The 10,915-nt window shown below is 48.7% G+C and overlaps 1 protein-coding gene across 1 annotated transcript in view; it reads left to right on the top strand.

The window, feature by feature from the left end:
* The first annotated feature begins 9,910 nt into the window (after window positions 1-9,910).
* HMGCS1 (3-hydroxy-3-methylglutaryl-CoA synthase 1) overlaps window positions 9,911-10,915 on the top strand; it is a 22,251-nt gene continuing 21,246 nt past the window's right edge. Inside the window, exon 1 of the mRNA XM_075326486.1 lies at window positions 9,911-10,018. The gene's annotated coding sequence lies outside the window, so the exon portion shown is untranslated. The remainder of the gene's footprint in view (window positions 10,019-10,915) is intronic.

Here is a 10,915-nt window from a genome sequence, read left to right as displayed (position 1 = left end):
GGATGTCATGAGTTTTGTGCAATCCTGTGGGATTTGTTCCAGATCCAAGCCTTGTTGTTCACATTCTAGTGGGTTGTTGTTGCCATTGCCTGTGCCTAAGAGACCTTGGACTCATATCGCCATGGATTTTATTTCGGATCTTTCTGTTTCTCAGAGGATGACGGCTATTTGTGATAGATTCTCTAAGATGGTCCATTTGGTACCATTGCCCAAGTTGCCGTCTTCTTCAGAGTTGGTACCCTTGTTTTTTCAACAGGTGGTTCGTTTACATGGTATTCCTGAGAATATTATGTCAGACAGAGGAGTGCAGTTTGTGTCCAGATTTTCTAGAGCATTTTGTTCTAAATTAGCAATTGAACTGTCTTTTTCTTCTGCTTTTCATCCTCATTACTTACAGCAAAGATGGGCTGCAGTGTGTACATCGCCCAGGCCAAAAACTAACGCTCCAGCAGGAGGAGCAAATCACATACACACTTCCAAAGAGTTTCTGTCCCTGTATAGTATACAGATGGGGTACAGCTTGGTAGCCCACCTGATCTAATAGTATGGGTGTCACTTAATAGGCTGTGGGCTTGTGACTGTGTATATTTAGTGTAGGGACCTACAAGCATGAGGTTCCGGTGACGATGGTTATAGGCTTCTGTTTTATGGCCATAAATACCTAAACTAAAACCTCATATTTTTTTGTAGAGGATACAGCCAGGACCCTTTCTGTTAGGCCTTACATATTAGAGTTTCTGTCCCTGTATGGTATACAGATGGGGTTCGGCTTGGCAGCCCGCCTGATCTAATAGTATGGGCATCACCTAATAGGCTGCGGGCTTGTGACTGTGTATCTGCATGTGTGAACAGCGCTCTATGCAAGCCATCAGTGTGCAGTTTTATCATCTAGCAATCGCCCCCTCCATTCTTCGGAAGTGTGTGTGTGATTTGCTCCAATGCACCTGTGATGTCTCCACTTAGTGGGGGCTTAGCTGTATCCTGCTAGAGCATTAGCTTTTAGACTGGGCGATGTCACACTGCGCCCCATCTTTGTTGTAAGTAATACTTAATTTTTGGAGGATATTCATTCCTCTTTTTGTTGCTTTTCATCCTCAGATCAATGGTCAGACTGAGAGAGCAAATCAGACCTTGGAAACCTATTTGAGATGTTTTGTATCTTTTGTATCTGCGGATCAGGAAGACTGGGTTTCTTTTTTTGCCATTGGCAGAGTTTGCTTTCAATAATAGGGCTAGCTCTGCTACTTTGATGTCTCCTTTTTTCTGCAATTTTGGGTTTCATCCTAGGTTCTCTTCAGGGCAGGTTGAGGCTTCGGCCTGTCCGGGAGCTGATTCTGTCATGGAGAGAATGCAGCAGATTTGGGGGCAAGTAGTAGACAAATTGTTTCACTCCCAGGAGAATGCTTAAAGGTTTGCCAACCGGTGTAGGACTGTTGGTTCCCAGTTTATAGTGGGGGACATGGTTTGGTTGTCCTCCAGGAATGTTCCTATGAGAGGTTCTTCTCCTAAATTGAAGCCAAGATTTATTGGACCCTATAAGATTTCGGAGATCAATAATCCCGTATCTTTTTGTTTTGCTCTTCCTGAGTCATTTAAAATTCACAATGTTTTTCATAAGTCTATGTTGAAGAAGCATGTGGAGCCAGTAGTTACCACAGAGGCGCCCGCGGACCCTGTGTTGGTAGAAGGAGATCTGAAGTATGAAGCTGAGAAAATTTTGGATTCCTGTCTTAATAGGAGAAAGCTTCAGTACCCTATTAAGTGGAAGGGTTATGGTCAGGAGGACAATTCTTGGGTTTTTGCTTCTGACATTCATGCTGACAGATTGGTTTGTGCCTTCCATCATGCCCATCCTGACAGACCCAGTGGTTCTGGTGAGGGTTCGGTGACCCCTCCTCAAGGGGAGTACTGTTATGAATGTCATCCAAGTAATGGTTTGGAGCTCATTCTGGTGGTCAGGACTGGGGGTGAAGCTGACTGTGCCTCAATTGCAGATCAGCCTGGGTTATATAGAAGAGCAGTGTCTGCTGGCTGGGGCTGGTTATAGATGTTGTTCCTCTGTCTCTGAATTGGCTTGGAGTTGTCCTTCCATTTATCCTGTGCCTGTCTCATTCCAGATACGTTTCAAGTTATTTGCTTAATTGCCTGATCCACACCTAAGGGTGTTTGTTTGTATTTTTTGTTTTGCTTAAAGTCTGTTTTTTTGCAGGAGAGGAATTGTCTTTCTGTTTTGATGAGCATTGGGGTTCCACCTTTGCAGATCCCACTGCAAGAAAAGGGAGATTCTTCCTGTTCTATTTGCTTATTGGTACTTTTGTATTTCTTGTGTTATTTTTGGTATTTTGTTTCTCCCATTATTTACAAGAGTACCTAATATAGTGCAGAAGAGTCCATGTGGTCTCAGTACTTTTCTTATCAGGAGATTGGTATTTTTCCGCAGGGTTTTCACTGACCGCAATCAGTTATCTGTCCTGTCCTATCTAGAAAGTCGGGCCTTGCCTTTGCTAATCTATATTTCCTATCCGTGTTATGTTTTCTTACATCACCGTTGCCTTTATATGTTGGGCGCTTGCTATTCCTTTCGGGACTACTCTGAGGCAAGATAGGTTTCCTCATTTCTATCTGTGAGGTGTAGTAAGTTTCTCCGGCTGTGACGTGGTGTCTAAGGGCTGGTTCACACTAAGCGACAGCGACAACGAGGTCGCTGTTACGTCACCATTTTCTGTGACGTAACAGCGACCTTGTAAGTCGCTGTTATGATTGCTGCTTAGCTGTCAAACACAGCAGCCGAAGCAGCGATCATAACCGCGAGAGCAGGGAGCCGCGCACACTGCTTAGCGCTGGCTCCTTGCTCTCCTAGCTACAGTACACATCGGGTAAATTAACCCGATGTGTACTGCAGCTACATGTGCAGAGAGCAGGGAGCCGCGCACACTGCTTAGCGCTGGCTTCCTGCTCTCCTAGCTACAGTACACATGAGGTTAATTAACCCGATGTGTACTGCAGCTACTTGTGCAGAGAGCCGGAGCCGGCAGCACAGGCAGCGTGAGAGCTGCGGAGGCTGGTAACTAAGGTAAATATCGGGTAACCACCTTGGTTACCTGATGTTTACCCTGGTTACAGCTTACCACAGCTGCCAGATGCCGGCTCCTGCTCCCTGCTTGCTTCATTTCGTCGCTCTCTCGCTGTCACACACAGCGATCTGTGTGTCATAGCAGGAGAGCGCCTTTGAAGAAAATGAAGCAGGGCTGTGTGTAACGAGCAGCGATCTCGCAGCAGGGGCCAGATCGCTGCTCAGTGTCACACACAGCGAGATCGCTAATGAGGTCACTGTTGCGTCACCAAAACTGTGCCGTAGCAGCGATTTCGGTAGCGATCTCGCTATGTGTGAAGCACCCCTAAGTGTGTTTAGGAACGCTCCACGGCTACTTCTAGTGTGGTCTGACAGATAGGGGATTGCGGTCAGCTCAGGTTCCAACTACTCTTGTGTTTTTTCTGCTTAAGGGATTTTTGTGATCATCCAATATGACCAGATCATAACACCTCTCTTCCTCAGAGGTCTCCTGTCCGGCCCGGCAAGGTACTTATCAGTTTTGCCCTTCGTATCTTGTAACGGAACCGCTTCATCAGGCCCTGCCGTGTCTTTACGACCCTCTCCGCCAGCCCATGGAGACTGGCGGAGTACACCCTGTCGGAGGGAAGTCAGACATGACCGGAGAATAAAAGACTGGGTCCAGCCAGGCAGAGAGGGCCGGAAGGATCCTCAAGCCCAATGCGAGTTGCTGTTAAACTGCCAATCTCCACAGTCGTGTGGAACGCTGTTTAGGGAAGCAAGGAGGGAAGCCACCCAAAGCCAGAACGAGCATTTCATTGCAGGAAGCCCCATCCTGTACACCGACTTTGAAGGTATTTTGGTGTACCGCTTACTGCTTTTTGGATACCAGGTCCCGACGATGCCCGAGGCTTGCTTCAATCAGTACTGGGTGCTATCCAAACCAGAGAGGGAGACCATAATCTTGTTGACTGCCGCCAAACAACCAATCCCGGTCACAGGGATTGTGTGGATGGGAGTTCGTTTCTGCAGACAGGAAGTGGGTAACAAAGGGATCCTACTAGTTCCGGAGCCCGTCAAGATGTGCCGGTGATAAAATTCTGTTCACCAAAGGGGCCCCAAGTACTAGAAGAGTGACATCCCACACAGTGCTACCCAAGAAGCGTTTCAGCACCTAATCTGTTGTGAATGTTAGTTATGTTTTGGCTGCTGGGAGGCACCCTCTGGTGGCCAGGAATGGTTTGGACTTGGACCAGGTGTGTTGTGCAGTGGGTGTTTCCTTTGCTAACTCTCTGCTTATTTAAATCCTGGTCTGATTGCAGGCTGTTGCCGGATGTCAATTGTTCTTTGTATCTCCAGCCTGCTTAATCCTGCTCTACACCACATTTTTGCCAGATAAGTGCTTGCTCTTTATTTATTGTCTGGTTCTTTTGTTTATCTGGGTTTGTCATTTGCTGTGGTTGGTTTCAGTTTTTTTGCTTGCAGGGATTTTCCCCCTCAGTGGATTGTTGGGGAACTCCCTGCAGTTCTCTGTGGAGTATAGCTCCTTTGGGTCCATGTGTTTGTGGCTTGTTGACTTTGTTATGATTCTTGTTTTCTGTTCATTGGTATGACAAGGGCACCTGGTATAGGTCGGAGTTCAGATCGTGCGATCTGAGGGCCTTTTTGTACTATCAGGAAGTTGGTATTTTGCAGGGTTTTTCTCTGGCCACCATCAGTCCCTTTCCTGTCCTTTCCTATTTTAGTCAGCGGGGGCCTCACCTTTTGCTAATCCTGTCATCTACTTGTGTATTGTGTTTTTCCTATATCACCGCAGTCTTTGAATGTGGGGGAATAGCTATTCTTGTCTATTTTCTGAGGCAGAGAGTTATTCATCTTTCCTACCTTTAGGATAGTTAGTTCTCCGGCTGGGTTCACGGTGCACAGGATGTTAGTTCACCCCTCGGCTACTTCTAGTTGTGATGGTTAGCAAGGGGATGGCGGCCAGATTAGTTGCCAATGCTCTTGTCACCTTTTGCCAATGATTTGTGGTGGTCTTCCATGGTTCCGGATCATAACACTAATCCATGTCTGTGGGACTCAGAAAAGCGTGCCGCCTCAACTTCCCGTAGGAGCCATTAGGGTTCCCAGAAAAGAACCTGTCACCCTACTCCAGGGGCAAGAAAATGTGCTTCACCTGCAGATCGGGACCTACAAAAATCTCAAAGGATTGGAAATGTTGGTCGACCCCACCATCCTTGTTACTCGTGGTACATCAAGGACAGGTCCCGTGAGAGTCCTAAATGTGAGTTCCAGGGAGATTACCTTGCCTTTAAGGACCGAGCTGGCATGAGTGTACCTTCATCGAGGTGAAGTGGTGAGCCTGAAGAAGGCGCCCTGTCTTCAGCGGAAGATACGGTGTGGACTCTGGAAGTCTCGGCGGTGACTGAAGAAACGTCGACCTTAGAGTCAAGTAGGCGAGCTATCCTGAACCAGATGGAGATGGATGAGAAGGCTTTGGGTCCCGAACGTGTGTGGGCGATAGAAAATATGCTATGGAAGAACTATGGCTCCACTGGCACGACAGGGATTAGGTTTTCACTATTTGCTTGGACCCTACCTCTGTGTTACCCTCTTATCCGCCTGCATCATCGTTTGGTGGCGATTGGTCTGCCTGGTGTGAAGATTTGGGTGAGATCCATCCTTTTTTCTCTATATTAATTTTGTGTACTTTGCACAGTTTTGGCACTGCCCTTTATATATTGATTTTTTAAAGTGATGAATTAAAGGTTATATTTTAGTCCTTGCTTTATTAGATTCAGTAATTCAGGACATTGGGCATACATTTGTCTGCTTGGCAGAATAGTTGTATCTTCCTGACTGGGACCAAGATCCAGGTCTGGATCGATAACAATCCACTGGCCCATCTAGAAAACACCAAACTGGGGGTCTTAGAGTAATGGTGGGTGGCCCATCTGGGAAAGTTTGATTTCAGTATCCAGTACTGGGCTGCTTCCGAAAATGCCAACACCAATAGCCTGATAAATGTGACTGTAGAGGTCACGTCAGGGAACCTCGATGAATACTTGGAGTAGGAAGAGACCCGGAATTTTCCGAAATTCACACCCCTGGTGGTAGCAGCCCTAACCAGTGGAGAGGTTTGTGTGCTTCCCAAGTCTTTGGGACGGATCAAAAAGCGGAGGTGAGCTCAAGACGCCGATGAAGGACTGCAACAGATGAATCACTGGGTAGCTCAGCAGCAGAAGCCCAGCAAAGAAGACCGGGACAATCTTGATGCTGAGATGAAGAACGTCCTTCTCCAGTAGAACTGATTAGAACTTCGGGAAGAGGTATTATACCATAGGAATCAGCATCCTAAGGAGTCGGAAGTAAGGTGGAAGGTGGTCATCTCGAGAAGCCTGGCCCAGGAAGTTGCTAAGGAGGCCAATGATTTTGGGGTCCACTTTGGCCCCACCAAGACATATCAGTGGCTGTAGCAGTATGTGTACTGTCCAAGGTTGGAGCCTGTGGTAGAGGAAGTTTGTCAGCGGTGACGAGTGTGCAACCCCATCAAAAGCACCGAACAAAGGGCGCCCATGCAGATCATCCAAACTAAGGAACTGTTAGAATTTTTGAGGATTACATCCTTGTGGGACTCTCAGCCCGGGGACCACAATATTGCTTGGTGATGGCTGATCACTTCTCCAAGTTTCTTGTGGTCAGCCTGACTGGAGACCATACCGCCGAATCAGCAGCACAAGCTGTCAAGACTTCATTCAAGTTTATGGGTGACTAAAGCGGATCCATTCTGATCAGGGTGCATGTTTCTACGGTAAGGTGATGGAGGAGCTCTATCATTTGTATGGCATTGAACGGTCTCGGACAACCACCCCCAGAGCAATGGAGCCTGTGAGCAATTCAACCGTACGCTGCTCCAGATGCTGAGGACTTTGGAGAAGTAGAAGAAGGCATGTTGGCTGGACTGCTTGTCAGTATTAGTTTGGGCTTATAATAATCAACTCCACCCTGCTAAGGGACACAGACCCTATCTGTTGCTGTTTGGAAGAGCCAGAGGGAAAGTCTTTGAACTTAACTTAGACAAGCCAGAGGACATAATAGAGCGGACTGCCACCTCCTGGGTGACGGAACATCTCCAGCGGCTACAAACTATCCGACGGCTAGCTGAGCAGCAGCTGCAGAAGAAGGTGCACCTCTGTCACGATCCAGTCCAAGAAGTTCCCCTCTGACCTGGAGACTGAGTGTTGGTCCGAGAAAAGCACCCCAAGAACAAATTGAGTGAAAGATGGGAGGTGCAGCCATACACAGTAATTGAGTGGGTGTATGCTGAAGGTCTAGAATATTAGGTACGGATGGAAGATGTAACGGCTGGCCCCAGAGTTCTTCATCAGAACATGTTAATGCCAAGTTGCTGCCTGCCACAGTGGTATCAGACAAGGCTGTATCCCCTGCGTCTCATGGTGATGAAGACTGGTAGACAGTTTCGAGTGCGACAGTGAGCACGCCACCAGTTCCCGACAAAGGTTCCAGGGCTGAGCCACTACCAGTAAGTACCTCCTAAGCCCCCTGCGGCAACTAGTCCTCTGGAAGACAGTCCAGTCCTGCCAGAAATCAAGGACCTCCAGAAGTCTCAGAGGTCTACTGCATGGGTTACACCAGTCCATTATGTTGAGCAGTTTGTGTTGTCTGTACTTCTGTTGCTGTTTTTTAATTCTACAGGTACTACGCACCCCTTATGCATCCCTGTGTTACACTGCGTTACTGAGAGCGATGATGAGACAGCCGGACGCTTCAAATTCTGAATCTCTGTAGCTGCAGGAAGAGGACTGAAGATCTAATCCCTGTGCGGATAGTGGTTCTTGGTGTCATTATGGTCAAGGACGGCCATTGTTAAATGGAGAAGCATGTAGGGGGTTACCTATACAAGGAGGGTACACTTCGCCTTTAAAAGACAGCACCCCTGTTCCAGTTTCCATGGACTCTATGGCTGAGATGGCACTTCTTCTTTCCCCCTACATAGCTGAACCCTAAGTTTAGTCTGCCTGAAAAGAGCAGGAAAAAGAAAGGAGTGTTGTAGGCAGGGACAAGTGTGTGTGTGTGTGTGTGTGTGTGTGTTGCAGGATGTGTACAGGGGAGGAGCTGTATGGTGGAGAGCCTTGGAGGACTACAGTGTACGAGAACCATACCACAGCCGAACTGTGAGTGACCCCTGAGTGCAATGGTGTGGATACCGAACCGCGTAGAAGATATCCACAAGGCCAGCAAAGCCCAACTTAGGAGATGGAAAGATGACCAGGTCCGCAATGGAGTTCCTTAAACCCGCTTGGAGAAGTGTGCACCAATGCCATCACCAGGACCGAAACCTAGGAGTTGGACTGATTCCCTTTCAACGGCACTGAGTCAATATGGTTGTGCACACTTTGTAGGGTGCAGCGTAGACCTCATCAGCCAGTGCGCGGTATTCCTGTGGCCCTGTTAGCGGAGGCTAGTTAGTTTGCAGCGTAGCATAGTCATTGAATTGCTTAGTTCGTTCCGTATTGATAGTCCTGTGTCTCTGCTAGTTGGGGATACATGTGGTTGGCCTGACCCAGCCAGTAGCCGAAACTTGTGATATCTTACTTTTCCGAGTTATTTTCCCCTCACTGCTTGTCCTGACTGTAAATAAAGCAAACCCTTGTTTTCTGCGACCTCAACTTGCGTTTCGTAGTTGTACTCTGCACCTTGGTGGTTCGCTGGCCGTCACTACAAACATAGTAGTCAGTACAGGTGGTCCTTCAGCCATCGCTACACACTCAGTAGTCAGCACAGGTGGTCCGCTGACCATCGCTACACACTCAGTAGTCAGTAAAGGTGGTCTGTCGGCCATCACTACACACTTAGAAATCAGTACAGGTGGTCCGCTAGCCATCGCTACACACTCAGTATAGGTGGTCCTTCAGCCATCGCTACACACTCAGTAGTCAGCACATGTGGTCCGCCGGCCATCACTGCACACTCAGTATAGGTGGTCCTTCAGCCATCGCTACACACTCAGTAGTCAGCACAGGTGGTCCGCTGACCATCGCTACACACTCAGTAGTCAGTAAAGGTGGTCTGTCGGCCATCACTACACACTTAGAAATCAGTACAGGTGGTCCACTAGCCATCGCTACACACTCAGTATAGGTGGTCCTTCAGCCATCGCTACACACTCAGTATAGGTGGTCCTTCAGCCATCACTACACACTCAGTAGTCAGCACAGATGGTCCTTCGGCCATCACTACACACTACACTACTGTACACTACACTACACACTATACTACTACACTACACTACACACTGTAATACAGTACAGGTGGTCCGCTAGCCATAGCTACACACTCAGTATAGGTGGTCCGCTAGCCATAGCTACACACTCAGTATAGGTGGTCCGCTAGCCATAGCTACACACTCAGTATAGGTGGTCCGCTAGCCATAGCTACACACTCAGTAGTCAGTACAGGGCCGGCGGCGTGTGCGCAGTCGCACATTACACATGTGGACACTTCTGTCACTATACACCACCTGGGAGCCCCGCCAACGGCCCGTTGCCTAGCGACCTCCTCACTCATACGCTGTAGGCTGTATCCCTTGCATATACCTCGCCAGTAGTGGGACGTGCACTCTGATTGGCTGAGTCCTTTACTTCTCAGTTTTCTATTGGCTGCCGCTCTCTGGCCATACAACGTCACTTTCTCACACCATTCCATAGTGGAGCGCAGGCGATCCGCTGTGATAGGTGGATGTGAGGTACCGGTGGGCGTGTCACATGCTTCGTGCGTTGCCCGGTGTGCATTCCTATTGGCTGAGGAGCGCCGTCATTCAGGCGGATGCCGTGTGGTGGCGCGGGAGGGCAGAGCTGTGGATGGAGCTGATATAAGCACTATACTGCGGCGGCTGCTCACAGTGACGGACAGGTACAGCACGGAGCGGCGAGCGGACACCTACAGGTGAGGGCTGGCTGGGGGACTACAAGGCTCAGCAGATTTGGATGGTTTCTTACGTGATTGACATTGTAGTGGATCTCATGCTGCCTTATGGAGCTGCAGGTCCCACATGACTGCCCAATTGCTGCTTTAGGGCATTTATAGAACTACAAGTCTCAGCAGTTTTCTCCATAATCTTTTTCATTTAGCTTTATAGAACTACAAGTCTCAGCATGCCCTGGTCACTGCTGTTATCTGTCCTGCCAGTTATGGGCGCCTCCAGCATGTCTATGTGTCTTGTATGGTTTGTAGCTCATTATATTACGTGTGGATCTTGTGCAGTCTAAGAACTACAACTCCCAGCATTCCTTGCCAGATTTTGGTGTGTGTGTTACTTGTTTGGCCATTTGGAGAACTAGGAGTCTCAGCATTTGTGTTGCAGCCTCCTGATCAGCCTGCTGTGTGGAGCTGCATCTTGATGGCTTCATTGGCAGGCATCCAGGTGTGGGGACTACAAGTCTCAGCATTGATGGCTTCCTGTGCTGTGGGGCCCCTTGTGCCCCCTTCTCACCACCCGCTTATGTGATTTTACTAATTCCTTATTATTCTCGTGTTGGTGGCACACGCGGGGTTACAGGACGGCAGCCACATGTGGAAAGGCTATAGCCAGTGTATCTGCAGCTGTGGCTCCTGCTTCTAACTGCTGGGACTTGTGGTCCTACAAGCTCCAGTGCAGACTGAGCCACTGAGCGGAGCTTCAGGGTATTCGGGCGCGGTGTCTGCGGAGGCTCCTCACCTGCCAGCACTATCACAGCCATTACCGTGTCGTCCTCTCCCAGTGGTCACCAGTCCCTTATATCAGCTGTGAGGTCCCTGCTTCTGGGTAATAACGAGCCCCAGAGCTGCTTGTCCGCTCATACT

Source organism: Anomaloglossus baeobatrachus, chromosome 1 (assembly GCF_048569485.1).
Source record: "Anomaloglossus baeobatrachus isolate aAnoBae1 chromosome 1, aAnoBae1.hap1, whole genome shotgun sequence".
In the NCBI taxonomy this organism is placed as follows: Eukaryota; Metazoa; Chordata; class Amphibia; order Anura; family Aromobatidae; genus Anomaloglossus; species Anomaloglossus baeobatrachus.
The sequence above is the reverse complement of the archived record's forward strand: the minus strand, read 5'-3'. Positions and strand labels throughout refer to the sequence as shown.